Genomic DNA, 19,206 nt, shown 5'->3' on the forward strand with positions numbered 1-19,206 from the left:
TGGATAAATTAGCTGTTTAAATTAAAGTACAACAATTTACAGGATCAACATTATTTTACAAAAAAAAATTGATTATAAAGAAACTAGAAATCTAAAACAAAAGAAGAAGAAGAAGAAGAAGAAGAAGAAAAGTTTCATAAACCTGATAATTCTTTACAGTTATGGTCATGAACAACGCCTAAAGCCCTAAATACATAATATAAACCCAACGCAAAATTGGCTTACTTTAAACACACCAAGGTCTTTTGCTAACCACGAACATAAGGTTCGAAGAGCTTGACACAAGGATTTGGATCATACTGCATGATATCAGCAGCGCGTTCAAACTCTTCTCTCAGAACTCTGATGCTGAACCTGTCCACCACACGGCCAAGGTATGCAGATCAAATGACGATCATTCCCAACTCTTCTTGTCCAATCTTTTTCTTGCTTACTGTACAAAGAAATGTCATAAATGAGATTTTAATCTACCAAAAAGAAAAGCATTATCTTATCCTATTCTTCGCACCTTCATCTATTTATTCCTCAATTAAGGCAAAACAAATGTATTTACTTTAAGTAGTCATTGATCTTTTACAAATTGCAAGCCATTCTAAGAGTAGAAACATGTTTCTTCCAGCCCAAATATTGTAATACCGTCTCGAATTTCTAGACCTAAGAGAACCGGAACAGAAAGGCATATTGCATAAGGGGACATTCACCACAAGCTGCAAATAATACCCAAAGTGCTTCAAACTAAAACTAGATTCATGCAATTTACTTGCACTTGCATATTCAGCAATCGTCAAGAGAAATTTGTATTTCACCTGATTATGCAGCCCATGCGAACAGATATTACTGAATTTGCATAATCATGACCATATGCCCAATAGTTAAAAAATCCCCACACCAGTTGAGCAACGGTTTCCTTGTTAGGAGAGCCAAAGTTGCTAAGTTGTTCAACTTTATCAAAGTAAGCACACTCAATATTATCCACTGTAACATTGTAGGTTTTCTCCATCCCCTGAGGGAGAATAAGCAAATGCAAAAAAAAAAAAAAAAGGTTAACCCAACAACATTCAGTCACAATATTTGACAAGTAAAAAAGAAAAAAATGCAAAGCTTCTCATTTAAAAAGAAAAGAAAAATGCAAAGCTTCTCATTAAGTGTTTCACGCAAAGGAATAAAGGTTGTGGATAGATCCAACATGAAACTAACCATATGTTAATTACGAACCATAAGATTTATTGTAAGAAACATAATCAACAATCATAAATGAATCATACAGGTAACATATGACTGCAACACTACCTAAATAATTGGAAAAAAAACATTATTAAAAGTCCACTCATTTCTGACAGAATTTTCCATTGGTTACGTTATCTAACTTGTTGTCTGCCACTCGTTCATTATATCAATAAACTGAAAGTGGTAAAGCAGAAAATAGATATCATGTTACCATTACTATTTAGGAGAATATTCACTAAAAATAAAGTAGCAAGGGTAGAACAAAATTCAAATTATTAAGTTTCATAAGTTTTTGCACCATAGAAATAACATAAAAGAGCCATATGAAATAGCAGATATAGGAAGCAAGAAGGCCTACACACCTGCAAGCATGGAAGGATGGCAGGTCTACGCTGCTGTAAGAAATGAATGCACATCAAAACATACCTGAAAAGAAAATCCTAATTAAAAACAAAACCTGAGAACAAGAAAAAATGTTTCCCTACTCTTTTCTAGATGCACAAATCCTAACCACATTGACCATCATTAGCTTGTATTTTTATCTATGCTTGAACTCCAAAGCAAGCTAAACAGCCTAACCACTAGCACCAATTGGAATATGCTGCACAAGGATTACATTTCTGATTGTTGGAATAGAGTTATAGTAGCAAATTACTTACGCATAGCTGGATAAAGTTCCTTGATAAGTTGCATTCACAACTCTGTACTTGGCCCAATGTTTCACAACAAATGCCAACTGCCGTAATCTTGCATCTATCTTTGCATAATCACATAGAAGCTTAGTATTTACTACAGCCAAAACATTGTTTATGCATATGTCACAGGAAATTCCAGTTGCCGGATCCATAAGCTTTACTATGGGGACTCTGGCACGAGTCAATGCCTGCACAGGAGGCAAATGGTAAGTTATACTCTATTTGCTGTGTAAGTTTTAGTCTACGCTTCAAGGGCAAAGTTCTGTATACACTTCATGGAAGTAGATTCCCCATGTAGTCTTTGTTGTTGTGAAGATGAAAACATGGACCATCTCTTCTTTGGATGCAGTTATGCAAAGAAAGTTTGGAAGGAGGTAGATAGGATATGAAGTCTTAACAGAGAGGTAATGGCATGGCAGAGTGAGCATGTGTACACTGAAAGGAAAATCTTCTCACTATTATATTGAAAATTGCTTGGAATGCTCGTACTTATTTGATTTGGAAAGAAATAAATGATAGATGGTTTCAAAAGGTAAAAAGAAGTGAAGATGATATGATCGAGGATATTAGAAATACTACACAAACAAGGTTTTTAGGTAAAAACATTAATATGAGTAGTGACATAAATTCTCAGCTTTGTATACACTGGGGGATAGTTCAATTATTGTATAGATTAAGGTTCATTAGTTTATTTGTATGATTCTTATACTATTGTACTGTAGCAGACATGCTTTCTTTGGATAATGAATATTCAGCATTTATCCATAAAAAAGTGTTGTCACTTCATGGAAGTATAGTAGCAGGAAAGGAAAACAAAAGGAAGTTTAATGAAAATATAATACAAAGATAACATGGAATTCTGAACCTATCTACACAAACTAATATAAATCAGATAATGAATCTTAAGGGTGTAAATTCAATATTTCTTAGGTGCATGTACTGATTCGAATCCGGATCAATATACTCAACTTATATTATCATCCACCTAGAAAAACAAAAAAGTAATGAAATAACCAAGTTTATTTTAAAAGAAAAAGGCCACATGTAGTGGCCATTAATAAAATAAATACGAAAACTAATCAGTTAAAGAAAGCAAAATTGGCAAATTACGATCAATAATAGAACATACCAAAAATCTCAGCAACTATTTTAAAACCAATTTTAAAAGGAAAAACACAAGGTAAGATCACACTTATAGTTGATTGCATTAAATTTTAAAGGAATTGGCAATATAACCAACCTGCACATTCTGAAGATTATCTGACTGCAAAATAGCTGCCAACTTTAACAAGATTTCAGATTTGTTGTTAATGTTCTCGTTAAATGCAAGGCAAACATCAATATCACTTTTTGAAACCCCAAAAGAGTTGGCACATGATCCATATAGAAATAACTGTGCTTTCGGCCATTCATTGCAAACTAGTTTCTCAAGTAATGCCAATAACTGTTTCTGCTTAGTTCTTTCCTCCTCAGGTGGAATAAGCGACTCATAAATAGCAAGCAAAGGTGTATTTAGCCTGTGAATGTCACCACGACATGCAATCTGCCTTTTCACCATTCTAACTCTCTGGCCAAGTAACCTTTGGCCTCTGTTATCTAATCTTGATTCATGATATGAAAATCACAAGTCAATACCAAATTTAAACAAGAGTCCATTTGGACACCATTTGAATTTAAAATGCAAAGCATTGGAAACTAACATTACAAACTAAATAAGTGATTGACGCCAGACATAATAGTGATTATCCTCTAGGCTAGCTCCGACAGACGATTCACAAGAGAAAATTTGCCCAAAAATCAGAGAAAAAGTCTCTAGGGTTTAATAAAATATTATAAAATCAAAACTATCAAAAAACAGTCCACAAGCCGGACTGTTATAGCAAAAAAAATCGTCTTTATTCGAATTTTGCCAAAAATAGCAAAATCCCGAAAATCACTCTAAATTGAAATTCGAAATAAAATAAGCAATCTCCCAAATCACTCTAAATTGAAATTCGAAATAAAATAAGCAATCTCCCAAAAATCCGGCCTAAATCGGATTTAAATTGACTTCCTAATTAACAATCGAAATATTATCATAAATAGTAAAAAATAACTAAATCTAGTGATTCAGAGGGGAAAACGACAGAATTTGAAGTTGAAAAAAAGGCCACATGGAGCGTAGCTCATGTGGAGAGCGTGCGCGTCGAAAAGAGCTTTCCGGATTGGGGTCTTATGCGCGATTCTGACACCTGTAGCCAAAATGATGACCAAAAGACTGAAACATACTCAAAACGACCCCAATGAGGAACATGTCACAATCAATTCCCGCCTTTGCGTTGATCTGCTAACTCATGGTATCTCAGCGCCATCAACGTGCAATCTGACAGCTCAGCATCATCTGTCTCGGATCCCCTGCATCAGTGATCTATTAAGCATATAATACCAAAATTAATTGTGTGCCTGTTGAATCTAAATCTAGAATCCAGACCTACACGACTATGCCTTAATCGTTAAGTCTCTGATCTCTCAATGCTTCACAAACCATTGTGATAACTTCAAGGTAAAAGAAGTAATATTAGGGGGGAGTTTACCTTCTCATGACGATGCTGCTTCTTATCATCAGAGTCTTCCCCAATCAACAAAGACACAACAAGCTTTTCCCCAACCTTGTCCACTTGGCTACCACCTTCACTCTTAAACTTATCACGCTTTGACAACCCATCTCTATAACCAACCCTACACGATTCGAAAAGAGACTCTTCAATATCAGTAGCTGAAACAGACCGTAGATTACTCCCTGCCGGCGGCCCAGGGTGATCAAGCTGCCACGAAGTCCCATCTCATTCTCACTACTCAAATGACTGTATTCAGCTTTTAGTTCATCTACATTGTGCTCAACATGCTTTTTCCTTCTGAAATCCCAGCTCCCTCCTCCTCTAGGCTTCCCTGAAAACCCAGCAGGCGCCCTTATAGTTTCCCCTGATGAGGGAGGCCTGTAATTTCCATCATTCTGACGTTGCTTTCCTCTTTCACCAGAATTTTGATGTTGAAAGGCGTATGGAGTCAAATTCGTATTGGTATTACGCTTCGACGCTGGTTGCTGCTCCGATAGTTCCAACTTCAATTTTTCAAGCAAATTACCATTAAGTAAACTCTCAGGCTTCTGCGGCATTTGAATATCACTAGGCAAAGAACCAAAGAGGAGCTTTTGTTCCTGATGCTTTTGCTGCAGGATCAGGTTCTGGATCACGTGACTGTTGTTATTATCCATGCCTGGAAAACCTAGCCTTCTCAAGTCATCGTTCAAAGCTCCTTGATTACCGACGAATTGGTTTCCCGATGAAGACCAAGGGTTTTGGGGAAACCCTAGAAAATTAGGCGCGAAAGGCGGATGGTTTGTTTGCGGCCAGGGAGTCTGTAGATCCCGTGCATTAGATGGCCAAGATGGCGGCAAAGGGAGTGCACGCCCAACTGCTGCAACGGCCGGATCTAAGGGCAACGGCTGCTGCTGCTGCTGCCACTGTCGCGGTTGAGGAATAAGCATGGCTGTAACACTGGACATTAATGGAGATTGTTGCTGCTGTTCATTTGATTTGGGCTTTCGGAGTAAAGAAAGAAGGAATTCGCCACCGTTGGCAGAGGATGCCAGTGGCGCGTCGCTACCACCGCCGGGCATCGCAGCTAGTTTCTCCAACGCTTGAATCGATTGGCACAGGGAGACGCGAGAACCTGTCAGGTTACCTGATGAATCGGCTATAAGGTAAAACTTTGTGAGATTTTAAAATAAGGGTAAAGTATAGTAATAGTCACTGAATATTTCTGAAGCTTGTATTTAGGTCTCTCAATTTTTAAAACTTACAATACAGTCCCTCAATATTTATTCCGTTTGCAATATGGTCCCCTAAATTAAACCACCGTTAGAAATTAGGGTAAATTATATAAAAGGTTATTGAACTTTTCAGACACTTGAATTTAGGTCTCCCAACTTTTAAAACTTGCAAAACAGTCCTCAATTTCATTATAAACCCCAATTTCCAAAGTAATTCAATTTCATTCTCAACCCTAAATTCCAAAATAATTCAATTAAATTCAATTATGTCAGATTTATTATTATTTAATTTCATCTTATTTCATGTGATACGTATTTTTTATATAAATATAATAGTATAATTCTTATCTGTTGAAAAAAAATTTTAATTAAAAAAAGTAGTTAGGATATAGAAGAGGTTGAAAATAATTCGAATTTTAAATTTATAAAATGTTATTTTGATGTATAAATAAAAGTGTAAACTACTAGGTTGACAACTTAACTATCTAGCCCTTTTTACTTTTGTCATCGATCTTTTAAATTTATCAATCATACAACATAATTATTTAACTATTTCAACTAAGTCACTAGTCGTTACCAATTGATACAAATGATGAAGTGGCAGTTAAAAGGAATTGACATTATTATACATTCAATCTTTATTATTTATATAATCAATTTGGTCCTAAATTAAATAGAATTTAATAAATTAATCATTTAATTAGGATCTGACATGTGTTAGCACATGATCATGACACGTGTCATTGGTGACGCATGTCACCACCTAATTATTTATATATGCTATCAATTTGGTCCTAAATTAAATAAAATTTAATAAATTAATCATTTAACCAGGATCTGACATATGTTAACACATGATCATGATATATGTTATTGGTGACACATGTCACCACCTAATTAGAAGAAAATTAAGTTACAAAGAAGTAAAATTTGGGTATTGGGCAAACTCAAACCTGAGTCACGCAAATGAAAGATACAGGGTGGAGCCACTAAGCTAACACCATCGTTTGTGTTAAGAGATATACAATAATACATATACTAATAGTATGACCAATGCCAGAAAAAAAAGAATATAATGGAAAACGAAAATAATGAGATTTGAACTTCGGCAAAAAATTTGAAAGCAATAAATGATGGGAAAATATTATATTTTTTTACAATAAAAAATATTATATTTGATAAATTGTTTGATAGATTTAATATATTTTTTAAATATTAGTTGATACAATATTTTAAAAGAATAAATTTAAGATTTATATATTTTTAAACTAAATATAATATTTATATTTTTCATATTTATAATTCATGATTATATATATAATCTTAAGTTGAGTATTTCTAATATAATTAATAATTTTAATTTCTTATTAAAAATAAAATATTCAAAAAATATAAATGATTCATACATTAATATATGAATATATTTTTTTATTTATACATCTAAATATAAATATACATTTATATAAATATATTTTTATTCGTATATTGAAATATTTTGATTAAAATATAAACATATTTTAAATACTAGTTTATACAAGAAAAATAAAATATATCAAAAATATAAATGATTCATACATTTAAATATAAATTGAATCATTTATATTTTCTATACATCTATATTTAATAAGAAAATAAAATTATTGGGGGACTGTTTTGAAAATTTTAAAAAGTTGGGGACCTAAATTCAAGTGCCTAAAAAGTTCAATGACCGTTTATATAATTTACCCTAATTTTCTAACAGTTATTTAAGTTGGGGGATCATATTGCAAACGGAATAAATGTTGGAGGACTGTATTGCAAGTTTTAAAAGTTGAGGGACCTAAATGCAAACTTCAGAAATGTTCAGTGACCATTACTATACTTTACCCTTAAAATAATGGTATCTAAAATCTTAAATCAGGTAAACATACAGTTCGGTTGACGTCCGACAACCGTTGGATATTTTAGATCGAAGAATGTCGGATTGTGGTATTATGTAAAGACTTTCGGATATTGGCTTTCAGTGTTCGACTATTTGTTACCTACTACGAATCAATCCTGAGCTATCAAGCTTAGGGTACAATTCCTTTTGCTTTTCCGTAGCCACCAAGTTTGGACTACACTAATCTATTCTTACTTTTAATTTTGTTATTGAAATTTGGTGAACTAATTTTTATAATGTTTTGATATAACACATCTAGGTAAAATATTTTTAGATTAAATTAAATTTGTTGAAAGTTTTTAAAAGATTTCACAAATAATTTAAAGTCCATTAAATTTAAATTTGAGCATAAAAACAATTTTCACGTACGATGTAACGATACTGCTCTCATAGTATCAATATTATTTGAATAGTATCGATATTATTCATATGATACTGATATCAAAGGTAAGAGAAGTAATGATATTATCTAAGTAGTATCGATACTACCAATTTGCTTAAATTCCAAAATGCAAAATAGGTAACGATACCCAAAGGGGGTACCGATACTACTTTACATAGTCGTATCGATACCGTCATGACCAACGGCTAGTAACGGGTATTTTTATTTAAAAATATTAAAGAAAATACCAATACTCATTAAAAGAGTACTGATACTCCATGTCCTGGACAATTCTATTTTGCATAGAAATTATCTCTCCAAATCATCCCAACGACTAGAAACAGTCACAAACACATTCCAACCTATAAAAACAAGTTAATGACACTTGAAGATAGATTAGAACACATATCCAAGAAATCAAACAAGAGATAAGAGTTTTTTATTCTTATTTTTATTTCTCTTGTAAATATTAGTGTTTAGTGAGCCTAATCTTTGTAAACACCTACTTTAGAGAGGTTTTATTGTTTACATTTTTTTTGTAAAAGGAGTTTGATTCTATCTTAGTCAATTGAAAAGATAGAGAATTGTAAATGTTATCTCTTTATCATTGAAAAAGAAAGAACAAATTAGTAGATTTGTTGAAAAATTCTAAGTGAGGAGCTTAGGTAGTGGATGTAGACTTGGTTGATAAGTCGAACCAATATAAATATTTGAGCAAATTTCCTATCTTTATAGTTCTTACTCCCTAAATTTTAAATTGTCAATTCATCCTCTCTTAGCACATTTTCGGTTGTCTTTTTTAGCTTCATCAATCCTAACAAAATTTAACTTTTTTATTAAAATAATTATTATTTTATCAATTAATTAATTCAAGTGGTGATATCGTTTAAGTATACTTCAAATTCGAGGCTTTTATATATGCAGAGATTTTTTCCTATAAAACTTATCCAGCGATGTTGGGTATGCAATACATGATTAATCGGTATGAATCTAAGGTATCGGAAGTACAATAAAAAAATATAATCATTATTTTAAAGAAAATTATTTTGACTACTGAATTGATAAAATATGAACAATAATTTATGTGATACGTTAAAAATATTAACAATTTAAGGTTTTTCTTTTTTTTATTATTGTAATTTTCTCTTAAATTATAAAATGTTCTGTTTGAATTCTTAGAGTGTTAACATGATTTACATTATCTTCCTATTAATTTAATAATAAATATTAGTTTAAATCTAATATGAATAAATTTAAATTATTAGATCAAACAGTGAATATATTTATTTGTACACGAACAAATTAGATATTTGTTAATGTTTTTCAATTGTTTTAAGGGTCATTTTTGTTCAGTAATAGATCTAACTTATCATTTTCGTCTCAATTTAACCTTTAAAGTTGTTCAATTGCATCATTGTATACGATACCCTTAATTTAAAATCCTAAATTATAAACCTTAAGTTAAGGTTTAAGGTACATGGTTTATTGTTTAAAGGTTGTAGGGTTATAGTTTAGGACTTAGATGTTATAGTTTAGAGTTTTAGGTTAAGGGTATATTATAATTGAATAACTTCAACGGTTAAATTGACGCGAAATACGATAGAGACGAAAATAACAAATTAAATATACTATAAGGAAAAAGTATCCTTATACGTTTTCAATTTTACATATAATTCAACATTTTAATTTGTGTAATAACACAATATAAATAAGAAAGAAGTAATCAATATAGTATTCATATTTTATAACTGAATTAAAATATTTTAAAAAAGAGATAAAGTGATAAAGGAAACAGAGAAGAGGGAATCTAAACAAGGCCAGGGCCGCATTGAGCAGATAGATGATTCAGTGTAAACAAGAGTCTTGTTCAAAACCACAAGGGTACTGGAGAATCTTTTCCTGACCAATTACACAGAAATTGGAATCTTTCCGATTCAACCGGTAAGAGCGCTCAATGAGCTTTCTCTGCTTTTGGTTGGTTAAAGCTGAGACCATCGCATATCCCCAAAGGCAAAGCACCACAACTCATTCTCATTGTAGACACAGGCAAAGGCAAAGGCAAGAATGAAACAACCTTTGTTTGCAACTATTTCTACTACACAGTGAATCGAAACTCATCCGGTGATCCTCCTGGGGGATGGCGAGAACTCGAAAGGCAAATGCGGTGGTTCGGCCTCACCGGAAAGCATCTCCACAATCTCCTTCATAGTGGGCCGCTTGCTCGGTGATCTTTGGAGACAAAGCAATGCCATGGTGATGCAAAGCAATGCTTGATCCTTGTCCACTGAATGAATACATGGATCAACAAGTTCTAAAAGCCACCCACTGCAACCCACTTGCCTTGCCCAAGATATCAAATTCCTCCTCTCCAATTCACACATCGTCGAGCCCGTTACTTGGAGAGGTCTCCGCCCGGATATTATAACCAAAGCCAATACCCCAAAGCTATATACATCGCATTTTTCCGAAAGTAAACCGCCGCCGCCATATTCCGGCGCGATATAACAAACTGTTCCTCTCATACTCGGTGTATTACTGATCCCACCGCTCTTTGGTACTCTGAATTCACCACTAAATCCATCTAACCACCGATCAATGCTGCCTCTCCTACTTCTTTTCCTTTTCTTTTCTACCGTTTCTTCATCTCTTTCCCACCACGATTCTCCTCCATTGTTACTTGAACTAGGCCCTCTTTTCTTCTTCTTCTTCTTTGTTAGTTCTTCACAAAATTCTTCTTTCCACCATTCTCTCGGCTTCCTGTTCCTCTGCTTCTTGATGCCAACACTGGAACTCGATACCTTGTTATCATTAATATTATCAACTGAGCCCGGAGAAGCAAGCCATTCATTTCTGGGCTTTTCTTTTTGAATCTCATTTCCCACCCATTCCATCACATAGTCTTTAATTCTCACGGATTCAGACCCACCTCCATGATTTTGGTTCCACCACCAATCTCTTCTCGAGCCACCCTTTTTATCAAACAACCCTTCAGATACAACACTCCCTTTTCCGGTGACAGTCCCGGCGACGCCTCCGGTGATCTATCAGCGACCGTCGAACTCGCCCCTTCTTCGAACCCGGTCAAACCGCTCTCTGTTTCTTCTAAAATCGATCCGTTTTCATCTTTTTTCTTCAAAATGTCATCTTCTTCAAGCCCTTCAATCAGAACCTCAGTTTTCAATCTAGCAAGCCCGAAATCACCAATCTTGGCCTTAAATTCTCCATCCAAGAGGATGTTGCTTGGCTTAATATCACCATGAATGACCGGAGGATTACAAAAATGGTGAAGATATTCAAGCCCTTTAGCTACATCGCATAAAACACGATATCTTCTGCTCCAGCTCATTAATTCTTCACATTTTTTATCCAACAGCGCGTCTTGGACGCTGCCATTTTCCATTAATTCGTAAACCAAAACGAACCTCCTCTTTCCCGAATCTGAAGAGAAACCGAGGAGAGGGACAATGTGGGGAGAAACCAAGGCGCGTGATAGAGAGAGTTCGTTGTGGAACTCACGCTCTCCGTGCAATGAATCCGCTGACTTCATGACTTTGATTGCAAGTTGTTGAGGCAAAGAAGGAAGACTTCCTTTGTAAACAGAGCCAAAACCGCCATGTCCTAAGCGGTTGGAAGCGGAGAATGAGGAGGTGGCGCGGCGGATAAGGGAGTACGAAAAGCGATGGCATTGACGGTGGCTTGGAGAGTCCGATGGAGCAGTACGGTTGCGAGAGAGCTTCCGGTAGATGAAGATGGTTAATAGGGTTAAAAGGATTATGGTTATAGTTATGGTTCCTGCAAGTAGTGGGGGAAGGAGGTGGTAGGAGTTTATGTGGCGGTGGTGCTTCAACGACGTATCCTCCCCAATCTCCGGCGGTGAAGACCGTGACGGCATGATTCTGAATAAAGAGATCAAAGCACAAGTTTGAATTTCATTTGCTTTCACATAATACATAGTAGTTTCGAATTTTTCGCTTAAAGGATAAAGAGTTTTTGGGTGACCGTGACCGTGACCGGGAGAGAGTCCTTTTATGATGCAGATGGTAATGTTGACGTGTCCAACTAGTGTTGTTGGAGTGTCACGAACTTAATCGTGACAGTTGAGTTCGGTTTTATTTTATTTTATTTCTAGTTGAAGAATTTGAACAACACGCGCTATTGTGATGAAGATGAACATGGGACGACTGAGGTTTCACGTGAGATCGAGATCTACATTAACTATAAAACTAGTTCTTTGTCTCCTGTTGCTCTGTGAGCCACTGATGGCTGCTGGTGCCCGCATCCTGGCTGGTTAAGGAACTGAGGAAAGGGAAACTCGCTTTGCGAGTCGCGTGAGTTGAATGGAGTCTTGTGCCTTGTTTGTCTTGCTCGTATTTGCTCGTATATGTTTGACCCATAGTATTAGATTATGGTTACCTTGGTTGGTTGTATATACAGTTACGGTATTGTAGTTGTGTATGTTACAAATACAATACTTTAAGGGTTGGAATGGACTGAGGTCATGTGAGTCCCACTTGCCAATAGCCATTGTTCTGTTTTTTTATGCACACATGTTGTTGTTCGCTTCTAAAAGCCAAAGTCTTACAGCCCACGCTTGCCGGGGTTGTCACTGCTGACCCCGTGAGTGAATGTGAATGTGACGATGATGATGAAACAATGTGCTTGCTTTTAATTAAATACTTTTTTTGGTCTAACCCAGAACAACAAATTATTAATAAAGTTCGGGAAACAAAACTGAGTAGAATGCGATATATACAATAAAATAATGTATTAATAATTTTTTCTTAAAAAAGTAAACAGTGTTGGAGAATGAAACAAGATTTTCACATGCACAATCCAATTCCAGACAACGAGCAATAACAATGAAGAAGCATTTGAATTACTTACTTGCAGTAAACTGAACCTGGGCAGCTTTAAGTACACACATGTTCTTTCTGGTACTGGAATTTAAAGGGAAGGGGGAGGGGGGGCTTTGATCCACCATATGCTTGGATGATGCTAGTCACCTCTTCTACTAGATTGCCCGTTAATGTCCTGCCCATGAACTTCCCACTGCCAACACTCCCCATGATCCCACCACCACTACCGGCCGCTGTTGCATCGACTGCAGCCGTTGTGCTTTGGATAACTCCGGCTTCTTTCAATTCCTTTCTAGCTTCTAGGATCCTCTTCTCTTCTTCCACCGCATTCGCTTGTTCCTCCATGTTAAACAGAAAGTATGAAACAGATACGATAATCAGAACAGTTAAACAACATCAAGGCAAGAATAATACTCTATTCTTCCACAAAGCATGTATAAGAATCATCTATATACTTCAGTAAAAACTGCTATAAATAACCACTTCTCTTTCAGAAATTTATGAAATTGTGCTCCAGATTCTAGACAATCTTACAACAAAAGCAAGCTGCATGTATCGTCTATTGCGCAATTAAATGTTTTTATGGAACATCCTGGAAAGTTTGTTCAACCAAAACATCTATACAAACCCCTGTAAGGTTGCAGCCCTTTAGAAATTACTGAATGGTACCTCAGAAATACAAGGCATCTCCTCAGTAAGTTGGAAAATGACTCGAACCACGGAGAAAATTTGATATCCTTCAACTGCATCATAGAGCATAACACTAATAGTAAGCCAAAAAAAAGATCACATCTCATAAGATTTTCAAACTATGAAGATCGAAAAAATAACATGGTATGCAACACTGTTCAAAATATATGATACTAGAATATCATGTGTATAAGTTTGAAAGGTTGTTAATGCCCCAACCTGAATTGGTATTGCAACAACAGGTGTATCAACATCTATAACTATATTTGGATCCCCACCCTATCGAAGATCAATATCCACCGTAATATGGCCTTTCTTAAGACTCTGAACACGAATACCTAAATTTTCGTAAGTAACCATGCCAGTAGAAATGCTGAAAAAGTGGGCATATATAGATATTTGGTATACATTTACATGACATGTATAAACAAATAAACTACATGAAATCTTAATAACAAAAACAGTACATTTTTCTATTCCTAATACATGAAGATGTATCTAGTCTTTGAACATGCATATTTTAGATAGTAGATGGTAAACATGATTGGATAAAAAATCAAAGAGACGAATGCATTCGAAAGTTTAAAGATGACCAAGTCAAAAGATCTAAATTACTACCGAAAAGTTCAGTTCCCATGAAGACTAAATAAAATGTAACCCATTACCTAAATGAAAAGGCAGGGGCAATACGTTTCTCCCGCATTTTTGCATCAACCACTCTTAACATAGAATGAATTTTGACACGATTAAATGAGAAATTTGTTCGGTATTAAGCATAGAAGAAGATATTGTAAAACCACCTCAGAATGCTCACTTAGTTTCTAAGTACTGCCTAACCACATATAATCAATCATATTCTAAATGAAAATGGGAAACAATAATTCCTTCTCCTTGAGGATGCTTCTGCTGAGAGAGTTCCTTCAAGCAATACTCAGAAATCAGAGTTCAACTCAGCAGCCAATTCTATCAACTGATAACAAATGAAGGCTGTTTAATGAGTTGATCCCTTTACCGAGCAATAAAGCTATTGCTTATACTTGGTTCAAAACACAACACCTTCTGGCCAGGTCAAATATATTCGTTGGATTCAGATCAATTACAGCACAACCGTCTCAATGCTCTGCACAAATGTTTAAAATCTTTTGCATTAATTCCTATGATCCGAAGTCCTATAATAAAAACTTTTCAAGTCCATTGTCTAGAATAGAAAAAATTGACCAAGTATAAGACTCCTATAAATGGTTTTTCTGGTCAAGACCGCTGAAAACCTATACTTTTACCAAAGCCTTTACAATGCAATCACAAACTGAGGCACCTCAGATCATCAATTCCAAACCCATATATGCATTTCCGTTGCTTCTTCCATTTCTTTCACTAAAGAATTAAAAAAAAATCAATGAAACTATGTCTTCTATATTAGCTTCCTAATTATGATTCAGAACTTGGTAAAGCTTCATCTCATGCTTAAATCACAGCCTACTCCAGCATCGACTCTTCCTGGCGTAGTCGATCGAGTCTCTTCTTGGTGCGAATGCCGATAAAAATCGTAGCCCCCACCGATGCACAGAATCCGACGACGTTGAATATGATCTGTTTGGTAGTAAGACTCCTTTTGTCCTGCGTCCTAATCAACGTAACAGTCCGGAACTGATGAAACCAGCCCCCTTCTCCTGCCAGTCTCAGTATTGAAGATTCCTTTGGATATTTCTCTAACAACCGCTACGTTATACCAACCCAAAACCAAAACAAAAATGTTAGATACTACTGATTATTGTTGTTGAAACCATGAAACGAAAAAGAGATAGCTAGTGTTTCAAAACAAACTTGAATCTCGGCGTGAAAGACAGAACCAACAAAGTAAGGTAAGGATACACCGACAGAAACCCCGGCCATGACCAGTAGCATTCCTTTTACATATCCGTAAGCCATTCCAGCCATCCACATTGATGGTGTAGGTTTGTTTTTTGGCAAAGTTCCACATTGGTTGTGTATAAGGAGGAGGAGAAATTCTTTTGTTATAAATAAAGTCATATTCCTTCTTAGTTTAGCATCCCACAAATATAAGCCTTCTTCTATATTAAAGGCTATTTGTACTCTTTCTCTCTTTGTAATATTTCCTCTATTAGTGAAATATTATTTTAGTAGTGTTCGAGGTGGTAGGTATAATTTTGGCCTAACCTCGTTAAATTTTGGTGTTCTCTTTATGTCTATTTAATAGCTATTGTCGGGTATAGTTGTTGTTAATTATTGTTCTATTAAAATTACTTGTCTTGGTAGTTCTATCTAAGGAAAGTGGGTTTTAAGAGGGACCATTGTGACCCCTCCTCTTTCCTGGGATTCTACCTTGGGGTGTTTTTTTAGTACAATCGTTTTCACACTAGTCACCTAGATAATAGTTTTCAAGGTGAATTTGTTATTATTGGTGGAAATTAACCCGAATTCCACAACAATTGGTATCACCGCTCTTGGTTTATTTTAGTATGCTCTGTGGTTGCGGCTTAGGCTGATCTTCCACATCAGAAAAAATTTCCTTAGGGTAATTGACATTCCGCATTGACAGCTATTAAATAGAATTTGTAGCAGGGTAATTGACATTTCGCATTGACAGCTATTAAATAGAATTTGTAACAAAAATGGCAGACGACACAAAAACATCCGCAAGAAATGTTGTGACAAATGTTAGATTTGCAGTGGAGATTTTTGATAGCACCGGTCATTTCGGCATGCGGCAAAGTGAGGTTTTAGATGCCCTATTTCTGCAGGGTCTAGACATTGCTATTGAAGGAGAGAAACCAGATGATGTTGAGGAGAAAGAATGGAAGAGGATCAATAGATTGACATGTGGTACTATTCGATCGTGTCTTTCTAGAGAGCAGAAGTATGCATTTTCTAAGGAAACTTCTGCAAGTAAATTGTGGAAGGCACTGGAGGAGAAATTTTTGAAGAAAAGCGGTCAAAACAATCTCTACATGAAAAAGAGATTGTTCCGCTTCAACTATGTACCAGGTACCACTATGAATGATCACATTATTAGCTTTAATCTGCTGGTGACTAATCTGATGAATATGGACGTGACTTTTGAAGATGAAAATTTGGCTTTGATGTTGATGGGATCACTTCCTGATGAGTTTGAGTATCTTGAAACTACTCTACTTCATGGGAAGGTTGATGTGTCTCTCAGTGAAGTAACTGCTGCCTTGTTTAGTTATGAATTGAGAAAGAAAGACAAACAAGAAAACACAAGTGTCGAAGAAGAAGCTCTTGTTGTTAGAGGCCATTCGAAGAGTCAAAATAAAGGAAGGAGAGGGAGATCGAAGTCAAAGTCCAGCTTGAACAAAGATGAATGTGTCTTTTGTCGAGAAAAAGGGCACTGGAAGAAAGAAGTCTCAAGCTAAAGAATAAAGGTAAACCTGAAAGGGGAAAGGCCGTCTCAGAATCAAATGTGGTCGAGTATGATGATACAGATTCAGATTTCGCATTCGCTGCTACGCCATCAACCAGCTGTTCCAGTTCATGGCTGTTAGATTCAGCTTGTAGCCACCATATGACTCCCAATAGAGAATGGTTCTTTGATTTTAAAGAACTAAAAGGTGAAATTGTCTACACAGCAAATAATTCCCCTCTTGACACACTTGGGATTGGTTCAATTCGCTTGAGGAATCAGGATGGATTAATCAGAACCTTTATAGGTGTCCATTATGTACCAGATTTAATGAGAAATCTCATCTCTGTGGGAACCTTAGAGTCAAAAGGTTTAGAAGTGAGAGCAAAAGATGGGATTATGAGGATTATCTCTGGTTCACTGGTGATAATGAAGGGAATCCGGAAAAGAAACAATGTGTATTATTTTCTGGGTAGTACAATTGTTGGGACAACAACAGTGGCAGCTTCTACTGAAGAACAGGAATCAGAAGCAACCAAGTTATGGCATATGCGCTTGGGGCATGTTGGTGAAAAATCCTTGAAATTGCTGATAGATCAAGGATTATTGAAGGGTGCTCGGGCTTGCAAATTAGCTTTTGTGAGCATTGCATCAAAGGGAAGAAGACGATGGTGAAATTTAGAAAAACAATTCATGATACTAAAGGTATTTTGGATTATGTTCATTCAGATGTATGGGGGTCTTCTAAGACAACTTCATTGGGAGGAACACACTATTATGTCACCTTTGTTGATGATTTTTCCCGGAGAGTTTGGGTGTATACAATGAAGACAAAGGATGAGGTGCTAGGATTTTTCCTTAAATGGAAAAAGATGGTGGAGACTCAAACAGGTATAAAAATCAAACGTCTCCGTACAGACAATGGTGGAGAGTACAAAAAATGATCAATTTCTGAAAGTCTGTGAAGAAGAAGGTATTGTCAGGCACTTCACTGTCAGAAGTACACCACAACAGAATGGGGTGGCAGAGCGTATGAACCGGACATTAGTGGAGAAGGTTCGGTGTATGTTGTCTAATGCTGGGTTAGGCAAAGAATTTTGGGCTGAGGCTTTGGTCTATGCTTGTCATCTTGTCAACCGCTTACCATCGACTGCTATTGGTGGTAAAACACCATTAGAGAAATGGTTTGGAGAACCTGTTACAGATTATGATTCCTTACATGTGTTTGGTTCCAGTGCATACTACCATGTTAAGGAGTCAAAGCTGGATCCAAGAGCAAAGAAAATAATCTTTAGCAGGGATGTTACCTTTGATGAATCTACCATGTTGAGAAAGGTGACTTCAGAAAAATTGGAGCAGACAGATGGAACTCCCAAACAGGTGGAGTTTGAAGGAAGCAGAATTGACCCAACCAGTAAAGAAACTGTTGTTGACTATCCTATGGTAGAAGAAGAGTCAGATGAAGAAGAGGTTCAGACCCAAGAACCTCCACATCAACATGAATCAATTGCACTCAGAAAGGAAAAGATGACCATTAGACAACCTACTCGTTATGCTGATATGGTCTCTTTTGCATCACCAATTGCAATTGATGACGTTCCTGCCACTTTTAATGAAGCAGTCCAAAGTTCAGAACATAAAAAGTGGAGGATCGCCATGAATGAAGAAATTCAATCCCTTCAAAAGAATTAGATGTGGAAACTAGCTAGTCTTCCGAAGGGAAAGAAGACAATTGGGTGCAAGTGGGTATATGCAAAGAAAGATGGATTTCCTGATAAGAATAACATCCTCTACAAAGCAAGATTGGTGGCTAAAGGCTACGCTCAAACGGAGGGAGTTGATTATAATGAAGTATTTTCTCCAGTTATAAAACATTCCTCCATCAAAATTTTGTTGGCTTTGGTAGCACAGTTGGATTTGGAACTAGTTCAGATGGATGTAAAAACTGCATTTTTAAATGGAGACTTGGATGAGAAAATCTACATGACTCAGCCAGATGGATTCAAAATTGATGAAAAAGAAGAGATGGTGTGCAAATTAGAAAAATCGTTGTATGGATTGAAGCAATCTCCAAGGCAGTGGTACAATCAATTTGACAAGTTTATGATAGGGCATAAGTACACAAGAAGCAAATATGATCATTGTGTGTATTTACGCAAGCTACAAGACGGATCATATATATATCTTCTTCTTTATGTTGATGATATGTTGATAGCTTCCAAGAGTCAGACAGAAATTGCGA

The 19,206-nt window shown here is 35.8% G+C and overlaps 2 pseudogenes; both read right to left on the bottom strand.

The window, feature by feature from the left end:
• Positions 1-233: 233 nt before the first annotated feature.
• Positions 234-5,633, bottom strand: LOC120201748 (annotated as a pseudogene).
• A 4,517-nt stretch (positions 5,634-10,150) lies between these two features.
• On the bottom strand, positions 10,151-11,955 carry LOC120201744 (annotated as a pseudogene).
• Between the last annotated feature and the right edge of the window lie 7,251 nt (positions 11,956-19,206).

This window comes from Hibiscus syriacus, unplaced genomic scaffold, assembly GCF_006381635.1.
Source record: "Hibiscus syriacus cultivar Baekdansim isolate YM2019G1 unplaced genomic scaffold, ASM638163v2 tig00007902_pilon, whole genome shotgun sequence".
NCBI lineage: Eukaryota > Viridiplantae > Streptophyta > Magnoliopsida > Malvales > Malvaceae > Hibiscus > Hibiscus syriacus.